At 45.7% G+C, this 26,379-nt stretch overlaps 1 pseudogene; it reads right to left on the reverse strand.

The window, feature by feature from the left end:
* Positions 1 to 8,165: 8,165 nt before the first annotated feature.
* Positions 8,166 to 24,797, reverse strand: LOC148048171 (ER membrane protein complex subunit 6-like; annotated as a pseudogene).
* Between the last annotated feature and the right edge of the window lie 1,582 nt (positions 24,798 to 26,379).

Here is a 26,379-nt window from a genome sequence, read left to right on the forward strand (position 1 = left end):
TAATAATAATAATAATAATAATAATAATAGTAACCAATGCCAAATCCGGCGAAACAACTGGCCGCTGTGATACAATTGTTCAACAACAACAACAATAATAATATTATTATTATTGAGAAGGTTTTAGAGAATGAGAAAGTCAAGATCTTGTGGGACTTCAGAATTCAGACTGACAGGCACTTGACCCACAACACACCTGATATAACAATAGTTGAAAAGAAAAAAGTATGGTTCATTGATATTGCAATACCTGGAGATGCACGAATTGAAGATAAACAGCAAGAAAAAATCACAAAGTACCGGGACCTGCAAATTGAAGTTGAGCGACTGTGGAAAAAGAAATCGTGTGTTCTCCCTCCAATTACAATTGGAGCCCTTGGAGCAATACCTAAAGGGCTACCTCGCTATTTGGAAATTTTAAATTTATCAGACTTGAACATTCTGATTCTACAAAAAACCACCCTACTTGGAACAGCTTATATCCTCCGACGTTACCTTAACAGTTCCTAGGTCCTTGGTTAGGACTCGAGCTGTTGAGCTACCAACCAGGCCCAAAGGCTGTGAATGTCACCAAAGATTAACCACATAACAACAACAACAACAACAACAACAACAACAATGATACATTTTGTTACCACCAGGATGTGCGCATGTGCGAGAGAATGGAATGGCGACTAAGCTTTTTTGCTCCAATACGAGCTGGCGAAAAAGCGCTGGGGAATTCCAGGAACTGGCTTTGTTCTGCTCTTTCTGAGGCCTCCGGGATGAGTGACCTTCTGGGGGTCTGTGTGGACCAAAACTTGAAGGGAACCGGCGTCCTTGACCAGCCTTGGACATCAAAAACTCCAGCGCGTCCCGGCGTCTTTAGTGGTGAGAATGGCGGCCCCATAAGGAAAACGGAGGCGTTTGAAAATATTTTGCGGCAGTTTGAGCGTCTGCGGAGTTTTTCAATCCTCCCCTTCCAGCTGTTACAGCGGGGTGAACATGGTGAGCCTCTTAAGGTGGTACCTCTTAAGGTGGTATGGCCTGTGCTGGCCAACTACTGCCAGCCTTGCCAGCCTTTAGAAAGGAGGAGATCAAACAGGACTCCTATCCAGAGCAGGCGAATCGGGCGGCTGGCTGAGCCTACCGTGACTGTAGCCTTCTCTGGATTTCCACCCCCCTCATATTTGGCTCAGTTCTTCCAACGACGCTGCCTCCTTAAACAACGCTGCTCCTTCCACCAATGCTGATTTTGCTATCAACGCTGCCCCCTACATCAACGTGGCTTTTTCCACCGTGGCTCTTTCCATCATTATAGCCCCCCCCCCCCCACAGCACTATTCCCTCTACCAATGCTGCCTTCTCCGTCAACACTTCCATCAACACTGTCCCCTCTATCAATATTGGTCCCTTATCATCTTGGGCTTTAACCATTTGACTGCCCTCAAGCATATTTCTAGGACTTTTGGATTGGTTATCTTGGCTCCAACTGCTGCCAGTATTACTATCTTTCACAGCTTGTGGACTACCAGCATTGACAGCTTTATTACCTCCTATTGTGACCCCTGGACTACCCTCCTATTGCGACCCCTGGACTACCAACGGGGAGAGTGCCTGTTTATTCCATCTAAGCCTCTTTACTATGGACTGTGGACTGTGGTCACTTGGAGGTATTTGCGGTATTCCACCTTTATTACCTAAGTTAGCTGGCTCCCCCAGTTCATTTTTATGGACCTGGCCTGTTGGACTCCTAGTTTTATATCTTCGTTTCCAGACTATGACCACTATTACGACCATCACCGGCCATTACCATTACCATCTCAGGAACTTTATTTAGCCACCTGAACTATTGCTCCTCTTATATTAGACTACCAGAGAAAGAGGTTATTCTATCTCCCTTGACCGGCCTATTGTGCCTCGTTCCATGTACTTACGTTTCTACGTAAGGATCTACTCGCCTAGCTTTAACATCTTTTTAACATCTGCGCAATTTCTCTTGTATGTAGTGTGAATGTGTGTGACTGTGAGTGAATGATCCCACCTTTTAAACTTAATGTAATCCCTTTGTTCATATTATATTGTTGTAACTTTTTAAATTTCTTGTGGGGTTTGAGTGAGCGAGCGCTTGGGTGTGTATGTGAGGATTGTGATTGGAACCGGGTTCCCCCACACTGAGTGCTCTGCAGAAGTGTTGGGGGGCTCTGGGCCATTCCCAATCTCAGGATGATTGATTCGAAGGACCTGCCGGGGAATGCGGGGGCTATGGGGGTGGGTGGAGGGACCACGGACACGGGAGTGGGCTGGAACATTTCGGTCTTAACAGGGAGGGGCAGATATGGCGGGGACTTTAGGGCTAGCCATTACCGGGGAAGGAGGGTTCGCTACGTCACAGAGATCCCTCCTTCCGGCCCTATTTGTCCCACTCCAAGGCCAGATGGCGTGAGTAATCAGGACCCTGGTCTCAGGCTGCTGTCGCTAAATGCCAGGTCTGTAGTTCACAAGGCTCCCCTCGTCCGGGACCTAATATTAGATGAGGGGGCAGACCTGGCATGTATTACTGAAACCTGGCTGGGCCCAGAGGGAGGAGTCCCCCTCACTGAGATGTGCCCAGAGGGTTTTCAGGTGCTTCATCAACCGCAACCCCAAAAAGGGGTGGGGGTGTGGCTATTGTTATCCGAGAGTCTCTAGCTCCTCATAGGATTCCTGCTCCGGAGCTTGTCAGGTGTGAGTCCTTGCTGGTGAAGTTGGACCTCGCGGGTCAAGTGGGCTTGTTGTTAACGTACCTGCCTCCCAACAGCGTTGCAACAGCCCTCCCCTTGCTCCTCGAGTCAGTAGCCGAGCTGGCAATTGAATTCCCCAGGCTTATGGTTCTGGGGGACTTGAATGTTTGAATGTTTATTTTATTTATATGCTGCCCTTTTCCCCCGAAGGGGACTCAGGGCGGCTCACAACTCAAACCAGGGAAGGGGGATACAAACAAAAAATTAAAACGACACAAAACAATACATAATTTAAAACACGCGACAGTCATACCATTCGAGATGGGGGCAACAATTCTTTAGCCCCAGGCCTGTCGGAACAGCCAGGTTTTAAGGGCTTTGCGGAAGGCCTGGAGGGTGGTGAGGGTTTGAATCTCCATGGGGAGTTCGTTCCAGAGGGTCGGAGCAGCCACAGAGAAGGCTCTCCTCCGAGTAGTCGCCAGTCAACACTGGCCGGCGGATGGAATTCGGAGGAGGCCTAATCTGTGGGATCTAATTGGTCTACTTCAATTTGCCTTTGCTCGGCGAGCACTCTGATAGAGCGCAGGAGTTCATGGCTTCCATGACAGCCATGGGCTTGGCCCAAGTAATCCGGGGCCCGACTCACTCGGCGGGTCACACGCTCGACCTCGTATTCCTTTCGGAGCAGTGGAGTTGTGATCTTGGTTTGAGGGGTAGTGAGATCTTACCCCTGTCATGGTCGGACCACTACCTACTGAGGCTTGACTTTCGGAGGCCAAACCCTCACTGTAGGGAGGAGGAACCGATTAGGTGGTTCCACCCCAGGCGCCTTATGGACCCTTTGGGCTTTCAGACGGCGCTTGGTGTTGTTCCTGATACCCTCGCCCGCAGTCCGGCGGAGACCCTGGTTGCTGCTTGGAACTCAGCAGCGTCAGAGGCACTCAACCGGATTGCGCCTTTACGGCCGAGCCGAGGCAGTGGATCCAGGAGGGCTCCTTGGTTTACTGAGGAACTCCGGGAGATGAAGCACCAAAAGAGACGCCTAGAGCACCACTGGAGATCCAGTAAGTCCGAGTCAGTCCGGGCACTATTAAAATCTTGCATCAGAGTTTACCTTCGGGCAATTAGGACGTCAAAAAGAACACATATTGCCACTCTGATAGCTTCCTCTGAGTCGCGCCCAGCCGCCTTGTTTAGGATAACCCATTCCCTCCTGAATAGGAGGGATACGGGTGATCCTTTGCGAGGTAGAGCTGAGGAATATGTCCAATTCCTTGCGGATAAAGTTGCTCGGCTTCGGGCGGACCTGGACTCCAATTGCGCAGAGCCAGCCGAGGCACCAGGGGAGAATCTGGAGCAACATCTCTGGATTGATTTTCAACTTGTTACCCCTGAGGAAGTGGACAAGGCCATGGGAGCTGTGAGTGCCTCCACATGTGTGCTGGACCCGTGCCCCTCCTGGCTGGTTGCTAACAGCAGGGAGGTGACACGGGGCTGGATCCAGGCGGTTGTTATTGCCTCCCTTCGGGAGGGGTTCTTCCCCCCCGCTTTAAAGGTGGCGGTGGTGAGACCCTTCCTGAAGAAGCCATCTTTGGATCCAGCCGTTTTAAATAACTATCGTCCAGTCTCCAACCTCCCCTTTGTGGGGAAGGTTGTTGAGAAAGTGGTGGCCTCTCAGCTCCGGCGGTCCTTGGAGGAAACCGATTATCTAGATCCCTTTCAGTCAGGATTTAGACCTGGCTACAGCACGGAAACCGCCTTGGTCGCACTGACCAATGATCTCTGGAGAGCCAGGGATGGGGGTTATGCCTCCGTCCTACTGCTCCTTGACCTCTCAGTGGCCTTCGATACCATCGACCATGGTATCCTTCTGCGACGACTGCGGGAGGTGGGGGTGGGAGGCACCGTTCTACGGTGGTTCTCCTCCTACCTCTCGGACAGGTCGCAGTCGGTGTTGGTCGGAGGACAGAGATCGACTCCTAGGCCCCTGAATTATGGGGTGCCGCAGGGTTCGGTCCTGTCCCCCCTCCTGTTTAATATCTACATGAAGCCGCTGGGTGAGATCATTCGATGGCACGGGATAAAATACCATCAGTATGCGGATGATACACAGCTGTATCTGTCCGCCCCGTGCCAACTCAGTGAAACGGTTGACGTGATGTGTCAGTGCCTCGAGGCTGTTAGGGTCTGGATGGGGGTTAACAAGCTTGCACTCAATCCGGATAAGACCGAGTGGCTGGTGTGTTTCCCTCCCACTAATTGGCCAAGTTTTCCATCTCTCAGGCTCGGGGGGGGGGGTCAAACAGTAAGCCCCTCAGACAGGGTTCGCAATTTGGGTGTCCTCCTGGACCCACAGCTGACTTTTGAACACCACTTGTCGGCTGTGACCAGGGGGGCATTTGCCCAAGTTCGCCTGGTGCACCAGTTGCGTCCCTACCTGAACCCGGAGGCCCTCACAGCAGTCACTCGTGCCCTTGTGACCTCAAGACTGGACTACTGCAATGTGCTCTACATGGGGCAGCCCTTGAAGAGCATTCGGAGACTTCAGCTTGTCCAGAATGCAGCCGTGCGAGCGATTATGGGTGCACCTCGGTACACCCACGTTACACCTATCCTCCGCAAGCTGCACTGGCTACCTATTGGTCTCTGGATACGCTTCAAGGTGCTAGTCATCACTTATAAAGCTCTTCATGGTATTGGACCTGGGTACTTGAGAGACCGCCTGCTGCCAATTACCTCCAATAGACCGATTACCGGTAGATCCCACAGATTAGGCCTCCTCCGAATTCCATCCACTGGCCAATGCCGACTGGCGACCACCCGGAGGAGAGCCTTCTCTGTGGCTGCTCCGGCCCTCTGGAACGAGCTCCCCATGGAGATTCGGACCCTCACCACCCTCCAGGCTTTCCGCATAGCCCTTAAAACCTGGCTGTTCCAACAGGCCTGGGACTGATGAGTTCCTGTCCCCGCTCGAATGGTGTGTCTGTTGAGTTGTTTTTAAAATTGTGGTATTGTTTGTCTATGTCTTTTTTCCCCTATTTGTATCCCCTATCCCCCCCCCCCCCGACTCAGGTTGTGAGCCGCCCTGAGTCCCTTCTGGGAAAAGGGCGGCATAGAAATATAATAAATTCAAATTCAATTCAATTCAATATTGCCTTTAGAAGACACAGACATATACAGATAATCCTCCACCTACAACCATTCATTTAGCAACTGCTCAAAGTTACAACTGCACTAAAAAAAGAGGGGACTTACAATCAGTCATCTCACGTACAATTGTTGCAGCACTCTCACAGTCACGTGAGCAAAATTTAGGCAATTGGCAACCGACATGTATTTACAGCAGTTGTAGTATTTGATGTGTGGGATCATGTGATCACCATTTGCAACTTTTCCTGATGGCTTCTGACAAGCAAAATTAGTGGGGGAAGCCCGGTTTGCTTAACAATTACATGAGCCTCTTAACAACTGCAGTGATTCACTCAACAACCGTGGCAAAGAAGATTGTAAAAATCAAATGCTACTCACTTAACAACTGCTTTGCTTAGAAATGGAAATTCTCATCCCAGTTGTAGTTGTAAGATAGTAATAAGGACTTAGACTTATATACCACTTCACAGTGCTTTATAGCCCTTTCTAAGCAGTTTACAGAGTCAGCATATTGCCCCCAACAATTGGGGTCCTCATTTTACCCACCTCGGAAGGCTGAGTTAACCTTGAGCCTGGTAACATTTGAACTGCTAAATTGCAGTCAGCCGGCACGCAGCAAAAGTAGCCTGCAGTACTGCACTCTAACCACTGCACCATCAAGGGTCATCAGATGAAGATGATTTGTAGCCAGGGCCAACTAAACTATAATACTGTCAAGGGACAACATGCTCTTTTCCCCGCCACATAAAAAAGAACAGATTGTAATTTGAATCAAGGCAGTGTCTTCCACTGGTCAAGGCAATAGATTAGCTCTCACAGGGTGCAGGATGCACCAAGCTTCGTTTTTCAATATGTTTCCACTGTTCTCCATCTTTCTCCAGGGTCTGCTTTCTAAGGCAGATGATTCATTCCATCTAATAGTAGGGCTAGCCTTGATTTTAGTTTCATGCTCCATATCTATTTTCATTTAATGCCGTTATTTCCGGTAAATGATCCACAAACACACCAGCTGACGGGGTGGTTCCATTCTCTAATCTGTCTGCCAAGAATAAGTTTTGATTTATAATCTGGGCACAAGATTATGTGTAAAGAAAAAGCCAATTTCCCTCAATCCATTTCCAGAAATCTATGCGCCTCTGTGGTAAGAACGCCGCTTGGCATTTGTGCATTGTCCATTGTCTATCGTTGCTATGCAATGTGATAATGCAGCTTAGCTATGTGTCTTTTTGGAATCAATCCTTGCAGCTGCTAATGATAATAGTCATTGATTCTCTTGCTTTTAGTTGCACGAATGAAAAGAGAAAATAGAGAAAGAAACAGTTGCAGGCATTCCTTACTAACATTTATTGGAAAAGATATAGTCTTTTCCTCTTCAATTTCTTGGATGATATATATTATGCATGTCATTTGGGGCTCTTCTGAAAGAAATAAATTGCACCAGGGCACTTTTTCCCATCGAGATTTCAAAATACCAGTTTGAAATAAAGAAACCTCTTTTTCTATATCAGATTTTATGGCAATTGCCCCCACCCTGAGTTTTACATTATGCTGACCTCCCTGCATATTGAGTTATAAAATAGCTGACCCTGTTATTTTGTGAGCACCAGTATATATATTTTAGTTGTCTCTTGTATATTATTGTTTTATTCCACAACCTGAAACCTTCCAGCAAGCGTAAAGGTAAAGGTAAAGGTTCCCCTCGCACATATGTGCTATTTCTTCCTGACTCTAGGGGGCGGTGCTCACCTCTCTTTCAAAGTCAAAGAGCCAGCGCTGTCCAAAGACGCCTCTGTGGTCATGTGGGCGGCATGACTAAACGCCGAAGGTGCACAGAACGCTGTTACCTTCCTACCAAAGGTGGTCCCTAATTACAATGCATATTTTAAAAAGCTCAATCAATTCTACAAAGATTTTAAAAAAAGCTGTCTTATACCCAAAGTCCTACTGAATTAAGTTTGTCTTCCTCCTTCTCCTCCTCCTTCTCCTCCTCCTGAAATTTTCATCCATAAAACATAATTGAATAGCTCATTCTTTATTAAGGAGGAATCAATTGAAGTTAAATTCTTTATTAGTTGCTTAAGTCCCTGTATTATTATAGGTCAGCCAAAACTTCACATTTTTCATGCTTTGCTTGGACAAGTCAAAAGTCTCAGACCCCTGTCTGAGGCTGGTCTCTGCCTGTGCGTGGAAACCCAATCCTTTCCAGATATGCTGTGGACTTTTCTACCAACTCTACCTGCAAAGCAAGAAAAATGTGAGGTGTTAGCTTAGTAGTATTTATGAAAACATAAATAACAATTCTCGCAGATTAATTTAAACCAGGTAGAAAACGCCCTGTAATAACTGGGTGCCAGACAATTTCTTCAGCTTTTCCCAGTAGTTCTAATAAGAGGAAAGGGATAGAGAAATATCTGAAAGATATGCATCAGCTTATCAGGTTCCAGCTTATCAAGTGTATTGATCAGCTACTTCCGCTGCAAATGGGATTTTTTTTTTGCCCATGTGAATATCTACCAAAGATTGCCAAGGTGCTGTTGGCGGCAAAAGTTGACTTGTATCCTTGATCTGTTTCTCTATTAATGACTTAGATCATTAGCTTGGCAACACCCCAAAGACCCAAAAGCAAAGGCCTTCTCTCTTTTTTTGTAATTTATTATTTTAAAGTAATGACAGAGAATAGGAAAAAAACACAAAGATAAAAATTTGATTTGATTTGATTTATTGCATTTCTATGCCGCCCTATTCCCAGAAGGACTCAGGGCGGCTCACAAACCAAGTAAGGGGGGGGATACAAACAGGAGGGGGGAAAAATCCACGCATTGTCAAAGTAAATATTTTTAAGTGAAAAAATGCAACAAAAGGAAAAGGGTATAATATTTCCTAGATGCAATTCTGTGTATAATTATCTAATTTTGTAATTTTGTAATTTAATAAACTTATATGCTGCCCAATCCTGTAGGACTCCGGGCGGCTTACAAATACAAAGATAAAACAAAAATAAAGAAAATGGGGGAACGACGAGAACAATTTAAAAGGAACACACCATACACTCGACTTAGCTGGGGGCTGGACCTCATTCATGGGTCAGCAGCCTCAGGCCTGCCAGAACAGCCAGGTTTTTGTGGCTTTTTGGAAGGCCGCGAGAGTGGGAAGGGTCCGGATCTCTGCGGGAAGATCGTTCCACAGGGCCGGAGCAGCTACAGAAAAGGCTCTCCCCCGAGGGGCCGCCAGCCGGCATTGTCCGGTCGATGGCACCTGGAGGAGGTCTAGCTTGTGAGTTCTTATTGGCCGTTGGGAGGTATGTAGCAGGAGGTGGTCTCGCAGATATCCAGATACAAGGCCATGTAGGGCTTTAAAGGTAATAACCAGCACCTTGAAGCGCGTCCAGAGACCAATAGGGAGCCAGTGCAGCTCGCGGAGGATAGGTGTAACATGGGTGTATCGAGGTACACCCAATATCGCTCGCGCGGCTGCATTCTGGACCAACTGTAGTCTCCGAACACTCTTCAAGTGCAGTCCCATGTAGAGCGCATTACAGTAATCGAGCCTTGAGGTGACGAGGGCATGAGTGACCCTTTGAAGTGCCTCCCGGTCCAGATAGGGCCGCAACTGGTGCACCAGGCGAACCTGGGCAAAAGCCCCCCTGGTCACAGCCGACAAGTGGTGTTCTAATGTCAGCTGCGGATCCAGGAGGACACCCAAGTTGCGGGCCCTCTCTGAGGGGTGTAGACTTTCACCCCGCTGGCTAATAGATGGAAAGTCTGGACTATCCTTGGGAGGGAACATCAATAGCCACTCGGTCTTGTCTGGATTGAGTGCCAGCTTGTTTACTCCCATCCAGACCCTAACAGCCTCCAGGCACTGGCACATCACTTCCACTGCTTCGCTGAGTTGTCATGGGGCGGACAGATACAGCTGGGTATCGTCCGCATATTGGTGGTATTTTATCCCATGCTGGCGAATGATCTCGCCCAGTGGCTTCATGTAGATGTTAAATAGGAGGGGGGGACAGGATCGAGCCCTGCGGCACCCCATATGTAAGGGGCCTAGGGGTCGACCTCTGTCCTTCAACCAACACCGACTGTGACCTGTCTGAGAGGTAAGAGGAGAACCACCGCAAAACGGTGCCTCCCACTCCCACCTCTCCCAGACGTTGCAGAAGGATATCATGGTCGATGGTATCAAAGGCCACTTAGACGTCAAGAAGTACCAGGATAGAGGAATGTCCTCTATCTTTGGCCCGCCAGAAATCATCGGTCAGCGCGACCAAAGCAGTTTCAGTGGAGTAACCAGGCCTGAAACCCGACTGAAAGGGATCTAGATAGTCTGCTTCATTCAAGGACCGTCGGAGTTGAAAGACCACCACCTTCTCAACAACCTTCCCGACAAAGGGGAGGTTGGAGACTGGACGATAGTTTTTAAGAATAGCTGGATCCAGAGAAGATTTCTTAAGGAGTGGTCTCACCACTGCATCCTTTAAAGGCTGCGGGAAAGATCCCTCCTGTAATAATCTAACACAATTATTGTTTGTATATGTATATATACACATACACACACTAATTGTGGTAGATAATTATACATAGAATTGTAACTTTGATATGTGTGTGTGTGTTTGTGTGTCTGTGTGTGTGTATGTAGAGGTTCCCCTCGCACATATGTGCTAGTTGTTCCCGACTCTAGGGGGTGTTGCTCATTTCCATTTCAAAGCCGAAGAGCCAGCGCTGTCCAAAGAAGTCTCCATGGTGATGGGGCCGGCATGACTAAATACTGAAGGCACACGGAACGCTGTTACCTTCCCACCAAATGTGGTTCCTATTTTTCTACTTGTATTTTTTATGTGTTTTCGAACTGCTAGGTTAGCAGAAGCTGGGACAAGTAACGGGAGCTCACTCACTTACATGGCACTAGGGATTCGAAACAGCGAACTGCCAACCTTATATATATTGCTTATATATATAAATAAACCTGGCCATCTCACTAACCAGAGCTTGGAGTTTCCTGACCAGCATCTTATTTAATGCTGCCAATAGACTTAAGTACAGCAAGTATAACAGATGGGTTTTGTCCCCTGCCATATGGAGATCATCACAGAGAATGGTACTTAAACTTAAATCTAGCCTGATGATCCCAAAGCCCCTTAAGCAGCAGGCTGTTTTTTAAGTTAGCTAAAACCAACAGGCTAGAAACTGGCTGGTAATAATTTGAGGAAACAGATGACTTAAGAGAAAATTTCTTGAGTAGGTACTGCAAACTTTTATTTTTTTTAAAAAAATGAAGCAGTGGGGGTGATAGTGTACGTGTATTGTCTGTGTTCCTTAATGGAAGGGTTCACTACGGTCCCCAAAAGTGGACAAATTAACTTCCAGGCAGGTTGAAATAGTCAAGATGGCCAAGAATCTAATCCACAAGGGGTCAATCTCAGAATACTCTTTTAGTTTTGCAGTGAAATTTAGCAAAAAAAAACCCAACCATTTACCCAGAGAAGGCACAGCTCTGAAGACCTCATAGACAAATCTGTAAACAAAACTGGCTGCAAACGTTGAGTTTTGAATAAATGAATTCACTTGGGTGCACAGCAGTCAATCTGAATTAGCGCAACTGGGCAGAACTTCAAGGAGCCTGGACAGTATTTTACAATATTTGATGTCTGTATACAAAGAAAAGAAAACCTTCTTTGTTCTCACAATAATCCTATGATATTTTATTTTAATTAACTTAAATCTATTTTAGTTTCTCTCTTGGATTCACCTATTTTCTTTGGAGCATAACCAATTTGATGCCTGCATGTTGCTCTCAATCCAACCCTATTCAACCGGTCTGAACCAGCTGAATACCACCTCTGAACTTGTCGCCCTGCCCCCCCCCCCCCCCTAGTATGGACTGAAAATATGCAGGTTGGCTGCAGTTTATTCAGATCATCAATGCGATTTCATTCAAAGTAGTGCATGGTGAGTTACTCCATTTGAACCAGATTGATTTTCTCCAACTAGCTACTTTGCTCTTGACAAATTATTCATGCCTCATCTAAACAAAATAGTATGGTTATGCCAGACTGGTGTTTTGATGCTAGCTTTCATCAAGATAGTTTGACATTTCTTTGAATCAAAGGGTCAACTCTGAAGCGAACCTGGCCGAAGCTGCCTCACAGTTGTCACAAACCTTGAGAAAGGAGGGTAGGAGGGAGTTGATAGCCAAGTTTACAGTCAAAATAAAAAGTTTTCTTGTGGGAACCAAGGATTCATTGGACAATGTGACTGATGATGACACTGGGGAGGGGGGAAGCATTAATCTTTAATTAGATGAAAACCATGGGAACTTTCAGAGTTGGTTTTTACTGGCTGTGCCGATATGATATAGCCAATAAACCTGTTCTTAGAGGAATCTACCTGCCTCAGAGTTCTGCTTCAATGGGTGCATTACTCAGAATGCTGACACAAAGTACCCCTTCAAGTTCTGCAAAGGCCCATATTAAACGAGCAACATCCCAGGCAGGAGTAGGCTTAATTTTTTTTAGCAATGGGTTCTCTGCCCGGTGGGCATGGCCATGGTTGCGTGGCCTAGTTGGCCTCCTGCACATGGAAGGAGGCCCATTTTCCGGGTTTAGTAATTAATCGCAAATGTCTTCAATAAAACCAAACGTATTGGAAAGATTGCCTGCAATTTCTCCCACTCGGTGCCTGGGTATGAATATAAACAGGTTCACCAATGGATAGAGAACAGGGGTGGGGTTGGAAAATGTGAGCAACTGGTTCTCTCCCTGGTTGCTGGGAGAGTGTGGCCTACTCGGCCTCCTCCACCATGGTGTAGAGGCATTTTCACCCTCCCCAGGCTCCAGAGGCCCTCTGGAGGCCAGAAACAGGCCCATTTTCAGACTTCCGGTATTTCCAGTAGGCCTGGTTTTTGCCTTCCATGTGGACCCTGCACTTAACTGGCATGATGAAGGGACTACATAGAGACTCCTGGGAGGGTCAGAGCGGGGAATTACCGGTTTGGCGAATCAGATGCAAAATTAACACCCGGTTCACCCGAACCGGTGCAAACCGGCTGAATTGCACCCCTGATAGAGAGATAGAAGTGCATACACCATTTGGAGAACTTTTCCAGATTTATGTCATCCTACACTCGTGAAAAATGGAAATCCATTTTCCACTCAGAAGTTATTCTTGATCAACTTGCAGGCTATAAGACATAGCAGCAATAGAGGATTCACTGCCTCATGCATGTCAAAGTATGCCACACCCACCAAATTATTTGTGCATTGGCCCCTCTCCTTTCCCAACCCCCTGAGTAAACTTGCTGTCAGCCTCTGCTTTGCTACTGCTTCGGCTGCCATTGAAACGGGGAGGGGGAGCATGGTATTTGGGAGGGGAATCATTATGTGCTGGAGGAAGATTCTAGACGCTGTCCTGACCATCTCATTGAGCATGTGGAGGAAGGAAATTTCCCGCCAAGGCTAACTGTCCAGCATTCCACCCTGATGATATTTTTTGAAGATGTCTCCCACCTGACAGTTGGGTGAATTATAATTGGACTATGGACTGGGGTGCCAAGGGGAGGGGATTGACCTATACATGATATTCTTTGCTTTCGCGCCTAATTAACCAGATTCAGCTTAGCTTCACTACTATTCGTTTGTAATTAGTAAAAGTACACTTAATTTCTAACAAATGGAGTTGAGTGGTTTCTTTCCTGATTATTAAATGAAGCAGCACCTGACACTTGCAATCATAAGCTAACCTAGTTCATCAATTTGCTATTTTTTCCATGTTAGCCAGGAACAGTGTCCTGTGGCAGCCACTTCACCGTTTGAATGGTATGGCTAGCCAGTTTTAATGATGAGCAGATCCTAGCACTGTTTGATTCGTTTTGATTCAGTGTGGTAGCTAAAGATCACCTCAAGGGCAATCAGACACTGAATCTTTTGTAAGTTACAAGACGGTGCCTACAAGATGGTAGGCACATGTCTCTTACAGCTGCATGCAGTTGGAAAGAGTGTAACTTTTGCAGATTATCTACAAGTACAAAATACTGTAGTTGTTCTCAGTCGGCTGTTACCCTTCAGTTATATCGGGCTTAAATACAACTCTTAAACTGTGTTGGGAAAGCTGCATAACAGAATCATTGCTACATATAAATTTTACTGCCTTGCACATAACGGATTCTTCATGGATTTAATTTCCAAGAAATGGAGTTGATGTTTTAGGTATTATTATTATGATTGGTTGCATAGTAAGCCAGATGCATTTTATCCACACATTGAGCAAGGTGGGCTCGGTGCGTGGATAGACAGATATTGTGGCTTCATAATGTTAAAGGTATCATCACAGGATGTAAGCTATTCCCAGTAAGGCTTGCTACTATGCTTTGCTTTCTTCCAGGCAACCCTTTGCACCCTGGGCAGAGGCAGAAACATCCTTTCACTTATGCCACTGGTTGCCTCCCAGAAGCTCCCTAATTTCTGCTTCACCTACTGTTCAAAAACATGGTTCTAAATAGCATAGGGGTATAATACTTTATTGACATGTAGGATGTCACTGGTTTGAAACCCAGCAGAAATTTTATATATATTACAATTTTTCCTTCCCTAGTCTACCTAAGTATTCATTGGTCTTTTAAAAGTAATAAGTCCACCAGTAACTGACGTGGGGTGAAACCATTCCACTTCAGCTGACTGGAAATATTATAAATGATTCTAGAATTTCTCTCTTCCTGATCTTCTTAAACTAGCATTTCCCCCCCTTTTCCCCCAGCATCCATGAAAAAGTAGGAAATAGAATAATGGATAAGCAACAACAATGACAAACACATTTGGGTAGTCACTGTGTTAGAAATGCAGCATATGAGATTTATGTTTAATTCCTTGCACCTTACACAGGTTCATGCTCTATGCTTTCTATTTCTATTCAAAGCTATTCCAAATTCTTCAAAGTTGAGGGTGTGATTCTTATTGATTATGCTTATTTGTACAGTGGCAAAACTAATTGGCAAACCTTTGCAAATAAGGATGCAGCAAAGTATTTAAGCCCAGGGCCAACGAAGTTCTTTTGCTATTGCAAATCTAAAGAGATTCCCCATAGACATTTCTAAGAAAAGAGAGGAAAACTAAGCTATATAGTGTTTGCTTTGCCACACTGCTTATTTAATCAATGGCACACAACTCTACCCTTCCTGAGAAAAGGACAGAAAATTAGCAAAACCACTGATCAATGAAAGCAGTCAAGTCTTTGGTTGCTATTCTGAATTAGGTCACACCACTATAACCATAAAGGGCCCTAGGATCCTTCCTTCCTTCCTTCCTTCCTTCCTTCCTTCCTTCCTTCCTTCCTTCCTTCCTTCCTTCCTTCCTTCCTTCCTTCCTTCCTTCCTTCCTTCCTTCCTTCCTTCCTTCCTTCCCTGGCTACTCAGATACTGTATCTTCTCTCATCCATGCAACTTAATCATAGGTAAAATGCGACATCTATGAAGTTGACAAAATTAGTTACACAAGAAGAAACCATTTTGCATAATACGTTACTGAGCCCTTGGAATTTAGCCCTCACATATACTGAGCACAATTGCTTTGGTGCTGAAGCTAAAGATGGATAGAAGGAGAAGGGCTTGGGAGAACCCAGAGGATGCTTTGGAGGTTGGCAGGAAAGAAGACAATAGCTTTAAAGTGTTTTAGAAGGATTGTGGTACAGACAACTCCATTTCAATTAGAACTGCCCATTAAATTGTCACAGGGAAAATATAATATGCCTTCTTCTGGGGTATCATTTTTCTTCAATTCTCCAATCTAGCTACACTTGTGATGTTTTCTTAGGGTATCCAAATACTAATCAGGTGGAAATCAGCCAAAGTTGGCTGGTTGCTGCCATCTAGTTTCTCCTTTTCCCTTTCGCTCAACTGTGTCTGATTCTCCAAAACCTCCTGAACAAGTCCCTGCAGTTTTCTTGGCCAGGTTTGTCAGAGGTGGTTTGCCATTGCATCCTTCTGAGGGCTGAAATAAAGTGACTGGCCCAAGGTCACCCTCCTGGCTTTGTACCTAAGGCTGAAAATGTTTGGCCACTTTCTTTCCAGCGACATCACTACTTCACCAAAAGGCCTCATGCAGTTCTCCTGAAGTCCAGAAGGCTATTTTCATCTGACTCTCAGCAATATTTTATACTCTCCAGCAGAGGCCTCACTTTGAAGTAACCTCATCTTCTTAACAGGATGGGGCTTCCAGTGTGCCATTCAAAGGGCAGGAAAATGGCACCTTGCCCTATTGTGTTGGAACAGCAGTCTGAGTCAGATCCAGTTAAAACATAAAGAAGGGCAAGAAGGAAGGACACAGGTGCTGACGTTGCCTGGCAACATTTAGCATCTGGACCTGGTCCAGAACATCTGGATAAGTTAACATAGAGGTCATCTGATCTTATCCTTCCCAGAGGGAGATATGTTGCTATTTTAATATTAGTACTTCTAAATGTCCCTTTAAGCAGATTGATTTCCATTTGCAAAACATATGCAAATTGTGGCTCCCTTTTGTTTTCTTTTTGTTTTCTGCTATTCTGGAGGGTTACCAAGGTAACACACATAAAATGTACTATTGGGTAGCAATAATACAGATAGTCCTCGACTTAAGGTTGTAAATGAGCTCAGAGTTACGGCCATAAGCCATTGCAGTCAAGATATCACAAGACCAGACCCAATTTTTTGACAATTTTTGCAGTGGTCAGTCAGCAAATGCCATTGTCATTAAGTGAATGATGCAATTGTTAATTGAATCCATTTCCCGCCAATTGGTGGAGGTTTTTTTGTCGTAAACTGAAAATAAATGCTGGAAACCAGCAAAAAAAAAAGTCACAAATCATGGTCACGTGATAATAAGATGCTGCAAAGGGCTATAAAAGTGAGGTGTTTGCCAACTTTCAAGAGGTGACTCCTTTCATCCCAGAACTTGCTGAAGGGGTATTGTCTTTTCTCAGCTGAGTCAATGACATTGCACATCAGTAGCAAATCTCTGCCTGTTCTTCCCAGACAAGAAGAGCTACTTTTAAGTCTCATAAAGTAGTTTTCCACCAAGATGAAATGTCCAGCTACTAGCTAATTGGATAAAAGTATATATCATGAAGAATCCCTTCCCTACAGAGGTGGGTTTCACATCATTTTACCACCAGTTCGCCGTGCACCAAAACTCTGAGCGCATCCCTCTGTGTATGCACTTTGCTCATGCCCGCAGCTTGCACGCATGAACGCAGCTTAGAAATTGTGGCTAAATAGGACGGCATAGAGCCAAGGCGGGTGAGCAGGGGTGGGATGGGCGGGGGCAGGGTGGGTTGCCCACCTGCAGGTCATCACTGCCGGTTCACCTGAACCAGTCCAAACTGGCTGAATACCACTACTGGTTCCCTATAAGTAAGGGTGACATACTTATGCGAGAGAACTGTGAAGCTTCTGAAAAGAGTTGGCTTCCTTTCCCTGCAGTCTGGAAAACAGACAGAAAAAAAATGGAATAAATTGCTTTTGTAATTGAGCCAGTCCCCCCTCTTTTCTGCGGTTCAGAAGGGGGTGGAGTTTAACATCTACCTTTTTTTGCTAGGCTCATTAGAGTTATGAGGGTTTTTTTAAGCTTTTAGTTTCACTGCTGCTTTCAGTCATTTTAAAATTGGTTTTAAAATAAGCCACCTAGAGCCATTGCAAGAAATGGCATGTAAATTTAGAACTCAATAAAATGCATTAATCAAAATAAAAATAATTACTTGCACCTATTCTTGGCTCTAGCTAACTCCCTTTCTTTTAGCTTTACCTCCTGCATAGTCCCCAAGAGATTTCCCCAAAGAATACTTTCTTGCAGGAAAAAAATGCAATGCTATCTTGCTTCTCCTTGACCTACTTATACTTTCTGTTATTTCCAAAATTCAGGAGGAATTGTACTTTTTCCAACTAAATTTTGTTAAAATGATAATTTTGTGCTCATCAGATGCATAGTACTTCTATAATCTTCCAGCAGTACTGATGAACTAGCAATCTCCTGGTGATTTTGCAATCTGTAGTTTTAAATCACATTATTCTTTAGCTCAGGGGTGTCAAACTCGTGGCCCATGGCCCAAATGCATCACGCGCTGGCCATGCCTACCCCCATTTTAGGAAAGTTGCTATGTCACATGACAATGCGAGTTTGACACCCCTGCCTTAGCTCCATACTTGACAGCAAGGGTGAGGAAAACAATCACCCAAATCTTCCAAATTGAAGGATCTAATCAAGAAAGAATGAATTTGCAAGTTAAGTTTGCTGAGTGTTACCAAGGCTCACCTGTGATTCCTAATAGCATGCTTTTTAGGATCTAGCTGGGTGGCCTCTGCTTTAAGTCAGTAGAGCAGCAAATTGTATCCACTGGCCCGTGCCAAGGACTGACCGCAAGAGGGCAGCCATGGAGCGAGATGCCATTCCTGTCTGTAGAATATTTGAAAACTTCACTAAAGTTGTTAACCCTCTCTTCTCACTTGAAGGTTGATTTGCAGTTTACAAAAAAATGTGCTATTGTAACACTAGCCTATGGAAAGTAGAAAAATTTAATTGTTTGAACCACAGACTCTAGATAAACATCCTCATTTTGTTATTGTGAAATGAAAGGAAGACTGCACTGTGGAAAAGGACATACAAGCAGAGAAATACTGATGCTCAAAACAGGGTTATTTGTTGGTCAGAAGCTAGTTTGGTTAAGAAGTGTGGGAGATAGAGAGGAACTATCAACTGGACATGAATATTTTAAAATTAATTTCATTTCTAGTGCTCAGAGGCAAATAATCAAAGGTTGTTCTGACTTCATTCCTCTGCAAAAATTGCGAAGGTAAAGGCTTGTTTGAGTCAAGTCTGAATACATGGCTGTATCATTATAAGTTTATTGGCGACAGTGCAGAAATGGTTTGTCATTGTTTTCTTTGGAGGATAATCTGTCAATTTCCTAGTGTAGTCTATAGCGCTAGGTATTTCCTGAGTTTCTCACATCCAATCAGCAATTAGGCCAAAATTTGTTTAGTTTCTGAGCTCCAACAAGGTCCGTTCGATGCTGCCATGTGTCAAAAGTAGGACATATAATTAAAAGATGGAAGGAACAGGGAAATAAAGGACATTGGCAGTAATGAGAGTCCTTCAGTACATTTGAAGAAAGAAAGCACATGTGATTTTTCTAACACAATCTACTTCCTTTTAAATTATACTCCTGAGCTTCACATGAGGACATAAACCAGGAGATGCAGCACATGTTCACTGAAACCATGACTACATTTGGATAACTGTCGTCCTCGGTGTCTCATAAGCAAAGATCCCTTCGTAGATCCAGCCTCAGTCTTGTGATGGAATCTCTGTAACTTGCTGGGGACCCAAAAACATTTTCCTTCATCAAATCAACATTTTAGGTGCTGGTGGGTTCAGGATCTACACTTGCTGAAGAGGCAAATGAGGAAGGGAAAAGCAGAACTCAGTGGAGATAGCTTCAAACCTCTCACCCATGCATTATGTAATTTAGTTCAAAGAGGGGGTCAATCTATTTTCCAAAGCACTAGAAAGCAAAACAAGAAACAATGGGTGGAAAGTAATCAATGAGAGAAGCAAACCTAGAACTAAGAAGAAATTTCCTGACAGAAGAATTAGCAAGTGGAACAGCTTGCCTTCAGAGGTTGTGGGTGCTTCATCACTGGAGGTTTTTAAGAAAAGACTGGACAGTCACTTGTCTGAAATCATATATGGTCTCCTGCTTGAGCAGGGGATTGGACTAGAAGACTTCCAAGTTCCCTTCCAACTCTGTTATTCTGTAAATAAATATCAAGTTGTCAGAAAAGGTTTGATTCTAGACTAGAAAATCAGATGTACTTAACATAGGTTTTGACCTTCAATTTGACCCTTGCCATGATGAAAAATTTATGCTGATTGCAACAAATGCTGAATCCAACATAGCAAGAAGACCAAGCCTTACCTTAAGAGGGATCTTTTAATAATATGGAGATTTGTGTTTCTAATTCCTGATTAGTCCATGCATAATTTCAGAGGTACAAGCAGACAGGAATTATTTAGCAATCATCTATGAAGGATGGGGGGGGGGGGAGGCAACAGTTGTGGCTATAGTTATGGCTGTTTCATATTCATCACCACTCGGCTGAGTGTTTGGAGAGCTCCAATTGGGCTTGGTAAGTGCAGCTCTTTCCAACCTTCCAAGTGGCAGCTCTGATTTTACTTATGCTTGCTTGTCTCTGAACACTATCAAAGCAGAGCCCCAGGTTGTAACCCAAAGCTCACTACATTCATATTCAGGATCTCCATATATCCTGCTAATCATGGCATGGAGACACCCCTCTAATCACATTTATAATAGTTTTATTAAAATGTTTTTTTCAGATATAAAAGATAAGATGAACTTTAAAGAAGAAAACAATTCAGCGAAAAAAGTATGATAGAAACAAGAAAAGTACTCAAAGAGCAATTCCTGATCTCCTTTACAGCAGTTAGAATCAATCTTCATGCCTCCCTCTTTAAAATTATATATTTATACATCTTCTTCCCATTATTCAGCCCTTTTAATCAGAAAAACATAAATCACCAAATCGCTTCATTTCCCCCCCAATTCTCAGTAAAAAGTTCAAATCTTTAATAACAGAGAATAACATTATCTTGTTCCCGATCAGTTCCATTTTGCCATTTCTACTCATTCCATTCCATTATCTCCACAGGTCCTTTCCTTATTTATTTATTTATTATTTATTTATTTATTTATTTATTTATTATTTATTATTTATTTATTTATTTATTTATTTATTTATTTATTTATTTATTTATTTATTATTATTTACCACATTTATATGCCGCCCAATCCCCAAGGACTCCGGGCGGCTTACAAAAATAAAGAGAAAAAAAAACACATAACGAAACACATAACGAAAGAAACAGTTTAAAACAGCAACATCTCATACATTCATTCTAATTGGGGCTGGACCTCAACAGTGAGGTCAACAGCCCCAGGCCTGCCGGAACAGCGAAGTTTTTACAGCTTTCCTGAAGGCCATGAGAGTGGGTATGGTCCGGATCTCTGGGGGTAGCTGGTTCCAAAGAGTTGGAGCAGCCACAGAGAAGGCTCTCCTCCGAGGGCCCACTAGCCGACACTGTCTGGCTGATGGCATCTGAAGGAGGCCCAATCTGTGGGATTTTACTGGCCGCTGGGAGGTATGTGGCAGTAGGCGGTCTTGAAGGTACTCTGGCCCTAAGTCATGTAGGGCTTTAAAGGTGATAACCAACACCTTGAATTGCGTCGGGAGACCAATTGGTAGCCAGTGCAGCTCGCGGAGGACAGGTGTAGCGTGGGTGTACCTCGGTGCACCCAATATCGCTCGCGTGGCCGCATTCTGGACTAACTGCAGTCTCCAAACGCTTTTCAAGGGTAGCCCCATGTAGAGCGCATTGCAATAATCCAGCCTCGAGGTGACAAGGGCGTGAGTGACCATTTGAAGTGCCTCCCGATCCAAATAGGGCCGCAATTGGTGCACTAGACGTACTTGGGTAAAGGCCCCCCTGGTCACAGCCAATAGATGATGTTCCAGTTTCAGCTGTGAATCCAGGAGGACTCCCAAATTGCGGACCATCTCTGAGGGGCGTAAATTTTCACCCCCCCCAAGGTTAAGGATGGACTGTCTAAGCAGTCCTTCAGGGGCAGCATCCAAAGCCACTCAGTCTTATCGGGATTGAGCACAAGTTTGTTCACCCCCATCCAGATCCTAACAGCCTCCAGGCATCGGCACATCACGTCTGCCGCTACACTGAGCTGGCACGGGGCAGAAAGATACAGTTGAGTATCATCCGCATATTGATGGTACTTTACCCCATGCTGTCGCATGATCTCACCCAGCGGCTTCATGTAGATGTTAAATAGGAGGGGGGACAAGACCGAACCCTGTGGCATACCACATTTGAGGGGCCTAGGGGTCGACCTTTGCCCCCCCGACCAACACCAACTGCGACCTGTCAGAGAGGTAGGAGGAGAACCAACGTAAAACGGTGCCTCACACTCCCACCTCCCCTAGGCGTCGCAGAAGGATACCATGGTCGATGGTATCAAAGGCCGCTGAGAGGTCAAGAAGCACCAGGATAGAGGAATGTCCTCTATCCCTGGCCCGCCAGAGATCATCGGTCAGGGCGACCAAAGCGGTTTCCGTGCTGTACCCAGGCCTGAAACCGGACTGAAAGGAGTCTAGATAATCCATTTCATTCAAGGTCCATCGGAGTTGAAGCGCCACCACCTTCTCAACAACCTTCCCTAAAAAAGGAAGGTTGGAGACAGGACGATAGTTTTTCAAAATAGCTGGGTCCAGGGAAGGCTTCTTGAGGAGGAGTCTTACCACTGCTTCCTTTAATGGTTGCGGGAAAGACCCCTCCTGCAAAGATGCGTTAGTAATCGTCTGGAGCCAGCCTCGTGTCATCTCTCTGCTGGTCGAAACCAGCCAGGAGGGGCACGGGTCCAATAAACAGGTGGAGGCACTCATCGCTCCCATGGCCTTGTCCACTTCCTCAGGGGTGACAAATTCAAACTCATCCCAGAAAATCCGATTAAGACTAACACTCGGCATCTCGGCTGGTACTGCCCAAGCAAAGTCCAGGTCTGTCGGAATCTGAGTGATTTTATTTGACAGAAACTGAAATAACTCCTCAGCTCTTCCCTGCAGGGGTTCCCCCGCCTCCTCACCTTTCAGGAGGGAGCGGGTCACCCTAAACAGGGCGGCTGGGTGAGATTCCGCAGACGCAATAAGAGCGGAAAAATGCGTACATTTTGCCACCCGTATCGCCACTAGATAAGTCCTAATAAAGGCTCTTAATAGTGATCGATCAGATTCAGAGTTACTAGCCCTCCAACGTCGCTCTAGGTGTCTCTTTTGGCGCTTCATCTCCTGGAGTTCCTCGGTAAGCCAAGGTGCCCTCCTGGATCCACTGCCGCGGAGAGGCATCAAAGGCACAATCCGATCCAATGCTCCAGCCGCCACAACGTTCCAGGCAGCGACCAAAGACTCGGCTGGATTGCGGACAAGGGAGTCAGGTATCTCTCCAAGCTCCCTCTGAAATCCCTCCAGGTCCATCAGGCGCCTGGGGCGGAACCACTTAGTCGGCTCCACCTCCCTGCAATGGGGGAGTAGCGTCCTGAAGTCAAGCCTCAGCAAGGAGTGATCTGACCATGACAAGGGCGAGGTCTCTATTCCCCTTAACTCAAGATCATGTCTCCACTGCCCCAAGAGAAATACAAGGTCAAGCGTGTGTCCTGCTCTATGAGTCAGACCCTGAACTACCTGGGTCAAGTCCATGGTTGTCATGGAAGCCATGAACTCCTGTGCCCTATCTGAGTGTTCACCAAGAGACAGCAGATTAAAGTCCCCCAGTACTATTAGTCTGGGGAACTCCACCGCCAACCCAGCTACTGCCTCTAGCAGCACAGGCAGGGCTGTCGTGACGCAGCTGGGAGGGAGGTACGTCAACAGCAAGCCTAATTGAACCCCTGGGGAAGGGATCTCTGGGGCAGGGATCCTGCAAGGAACTAACGACCTTCGGACGATAACTGCTACTCCCCCACCCCTTCTTTGGTGTCGTGGTTGGTGGAGCACCTGAAACCCATCTGGGCACATTTCTGAGAGGGGGACTCCTCCCTCTTGGCCCAGCCAGGTTTCGGTTATACATGCCAGGTCTACCTCCTCGTCTAATATTAAATCCCGGACGAGGGGAGCTTTGTTCACAACCGACCTGGCATTTAGCAGCAACAACCTGAGACGAGGGCCCTGTACTCCTCTGCCACCAGGTCCTTGAGTTGAGTCTGAGGGGCCGGAACAAGGAATCGCTGTAATGTAGTGAGTCCTTCTTCCCCGGTAATGGCTAGCCCTACAGCTCCTGTCATATCTGCCCCTCCCAGTCATAACCGAAATGCTCTGACATCCCCCCATCCCCGTAGACCTCCCTCCCCCATGGCCCCCATTCTTCCCGGCAGGCCACATGTACCATTCACTCCAGGGTGGGAGGCGAGTCTGGGCCCCCATCCACTTCTGCTTCTGCACTCAGTGGAAGGGACTCCAGGTCGCACTCCCGGTCCTATCATACTCACCAATCAAACACTCTCTTCAGACACACCCCACAATAGTTATTAAAATACAATAATACAATAATTAAATTAAAAGTGGGGACCTTTTCTCTCACATTCATACACTCATACACCCAACAAACCAACTAAAAAATGCTGTTCCTAAATCGATGGCAATTAAAATAATTTAGGAACAGTAAAAAAATTGAAAGTCCCGATCAGCGGTTCTAAACGGTCTTGTCCCCAGAAAGTCACTTAACTGTAGCAGGGGAACCCCCAAGCAGGGGGTGTTATCAACTGCTTGGGGGAGATCTCGGGTCGGCGTCCTCCGGGTCTCCAGCTCCGGCACGGGGTTCTCCTCTGCTGTTTCCCGCAGCCTGGCCTGAAACCGGGCCCTTGTCCAAGCCCCGCAAGGGAGGACCTTCGTCCGAGTCCCACAGGGAAGGCGCTCAGCGCGAGTCCGAAGCAGCTGGAGCCGGTGGTAGTTGGCGGGGGGAGTTCCTCGTTCTCCTTGTTCTCCTCCTCTGCGGGACCTGGAAGCGGTGCAGGAAATCTGAGGCAGCTAGGGCAGCTGGCGATAGTTGGGGGGGCAGGCTCCCCGTCCTCCAATCAGTCCTCCGGTAAAGAGAGGCCATCGGGATTTAAAATAGTTGTTCCATCACCATCCGGCTTTTAGCACAAAAAGCACTGAGAGTAAGACGGAGGCCAGGAAGTAGAAAATGAAGCCGTAGAGGCTGTTGAGGCCGAGGATGCAGGCGGTGGCTCCCGAGAGCGCGGAGACGGACGTCCTGCAATAATCCAGGATGGTTACGTTTCCCCGGAATGCTGTTTCGCTGATGAATTGGGGGCCTTCGCGTTTGGCCACCACGGCGGCCATGGCTTCAGCAGGGATTGGTGGGGCAGCTCTCCTACCGGATGGTGCTTTCTTGCCATGTATTTTCTCCCCTCACCTCTCGCCCAACCACTTTCGCCGCCTCCGACCTCACCGTGAAGAGGCCGCCGCCGCTGCTGCCGCCATACCACTATTGTAGGTATTTCAGTGTTTTTCCATTTTGTGTATGCAGCAATCTTGTTGCATTTATTATATACAAAACCAACCTTCCATAGTTTTTTTAACTTACTACCCATAAGTCTCAATAAAAAAAGTTCCAGTTAATAATTATTTTTAACATTCTATCATTGTGTGTGTTTATATCCAGTAATTCATTTCTTGCACACCATGCACAGTTAAATGATCCTTGATGTTTTCCATGTTTCCAACAATGATTGGACTCACTAATGAAATTTAGAGGATGTAGCCTCCATATCATCCCCAGTTCACCATGGATACAGCCATTTCTATTACAAAACAGTAGCATTTCCTTCTTCTCCCTACACAAGGCTCAGTGCGCAAATGATGTGTAACTTCTCAATCATAATCTTGGTAATGACATAATCAGAGATTGGATTGTGTAAACTCCTATTTGTTAGTTGAGATTGCTGCCAGCATAACTCTTGTCTCTCCAGTGAACATGACTCACCATGATCATTTTAGCATTAGTTGTAAGAGAGACTTGATTTCTATTGAGAAACCTGCTGATTTTCTTCCTTGTTTTGTTACATTGGGGCATGTATCGCTTTTGAATATTTGGAAGCTAGGATAAAATTGACGAAGTTATTCCAGCTCCAATGATAGGAAGAAAGAACATGTCTGTTAGAGGACTGGTAAAACTTTGCCCACCTGACAGGACAAAGTGGAAGGAACTCTCTTAAAATGGAATGTGAAATGCCTCCCACTTCATCCTTCACCCCACCTCCAATCTATCAGCTGGACTACATTTAGACAGAGATTTACCAGTCTTTCAGAAGACTGGTAGACCGGTTTATTCTTCTTTCTTCAGAAAAAAAACTAAGTGAGAACTTACAAAGGTGAAGCACCTCAGAAACTAATGCTTCCAATTCATGGACACCTGTTCCCCACCCCTATCCTCCCATACACTGGATAGGAGTGCTGCCCTTAAAAATGGCCATATAATTAAATTATGGGACATGGTGGCTCAGTGGCTAAGATGCTGAGCCGGTCGATCGGAAAAGTCAGCAGTTTGGTGGTTCAAATCCTTAGTGCCACGTAACGGAGTGAGCTCCTGTTACTTGTCCCAGCTTCTGCCAACCTAGCAGTTCGAAAGCATGTAAAAATGCAAATAGAAAAATGGGAACCACCTTTGGTGGGAAGGTAACAGCGTTCCATGCGTCTTCGGTGTTTAGTCATGCCGGCTACATGACCACGGAGATGTCTTTGGACAGTGCTGGCTCTTTGACTTTGAAACAGAGAGGAACACCGGCCCCTAGAGTCAGGAACCACTAGCATATAAATGTGTGGGGAACCTTTATCTTTACCTAATTTAAGTTATGCAGACAGGATTACTTGCTTCTTTACTGAGGTAGGTTAGTTTTGTCATCAGGGCAGCATAAAACACATT

The sequence above is a fragment of the Thamnophis sirtalis genome, unplaced genomic scaffold (assembly GCF_051295495.1).
Source record: "Thamnophis sirtalis isolate CommonGarterSnake01/CBP01778 unplaced genomic scaffold, rThaSir2_p1.2 scaffold_3, whole genome shotgun sequence".
Taxonomy (NCBI): Eukaryota; Metazoa; Chordata; class Lepidosauria; order Squamata; family Natricidae; genus Thamnophis; species Thamnophis sirtalis.